A 1354-nucleotide genomic window follows, 5' to 3' on the forward strand; every position below is an offset into this window, starting at 1 on the left:
ATACGTAACCCGAGACGTTTTCACTTCTCACAAAGCTTGACAAAGAGCAGCTCAGAAAGCAGCTCAGAAAATGAGGACTAATGTTGCTAGCTGCTAATGTAATGTTGCGTGTCATGTATAACTCTTAGTAGCAAGAGTAAAATTTGCAACATGTTAACTTACACATAGAAGATTGATCCCGATGAGTTTTGCGGTATTAGTTTTACACATTTTAAATATGGGGAAGAGAGAGAGCATTGGCATTTGATCACTACAGGGTAGTGATCACTAAATTGCTTTGAAGTTGTAGATTTACTACATAACAAATGTAATGAAAATTACGAGTTAACCCTATAGTTTGGGTTATCAATGGCAATCCATTTTCCTCTTTTGTAGTTTCTCTGAAAAAATGCTATGGAAGGGAACACTAGAAAAAAAATAGAAATAGCATGGTCTCAAAAAAGAGGTCGCAGCAGTGATGAGACTTAAAACCTTATTGTCAAGGGCAAACTAGCCACTATGTTTGAATGCAAGACCTGCAATGAAACAGTGTAAAACTGCTGAACATCCTGTTCTGGCTAGTCAAGAACCCCGTGGTAAGTCTGGGCATAACATAAAAAATAAAAAGCCATATGATAGATATTGTTACAGACTTTTGTTGTTGAAGCTGCTGGTTCCTGTTGAGCTATGGAACGTGCAATAAATGTTATTAGCACAGATCACGGTTGAGCCCAAATAAAGAAGCTGATTTTTATTCTTTTACCTATGATTTACCTGCGATTTATTATAACCTTCTGTTTTATTTTCATCAACAGAAAACTACTGTCCTGTTATGTCAACAAAGTAGTTAACTAGCATTTGAATACTTCATCCCCAAGGGAAGGGTTCTGGATTTCATGACCTCTGTAATAGTCTAATAAACCCTAATTAGCAAAAGGCAGCTGGTTCTCAGTAGAAGGATCAAACTTTAGCTCTTGAAATTTCCAGTTGATTTTATTTTTTTATAATTCTAGCTTTTTTTTACTAAAGGGAAAGAGGAGGCCTGTTAGCGTGACTAGTCACTTAGTTATGAGTAAGGCTTTAGTTTAGAATGAGGGACATAGGCTATATGTTATTGAAAGACGTGATGAGAGTTATTTGGACGCTGTTAACACTTGTAGTTTTGGGTTTTTTTTGCTACATAAGAATTGTCCTTATTTTGTAAGTGTAACTACAAATTAAATATTTAGTTTAGATTACAATATTCTCTTAATCGAAATATCCCATTCTTTTATTCATCCATGCTGGAGTGTCGCTCCATGCTAGCTAAGAAGGAACTAAGAGGGAACTCCGTGTCATTACATGCCAGCCAACAATGGACGTTTCTGTAATGCAG

The sequence above is a fragment of the Micropterus dolomieu genome, linkage group LG12 (genome assembly GCF_021292245.1).
Source record: "Micropterus dolomieu isolate WLL.071019.BEF.003 ecotype Adirondacks linkage group LG12, ASM2129224v1, whole genome shotgun sequence".
NCBI classification, from domain to species: Eukaryota; Metazoa; Chordata; class Actinopteri; order Centrarchiformes; family Centrarchidae; genus Micropterus; species Micropterus dolomieu.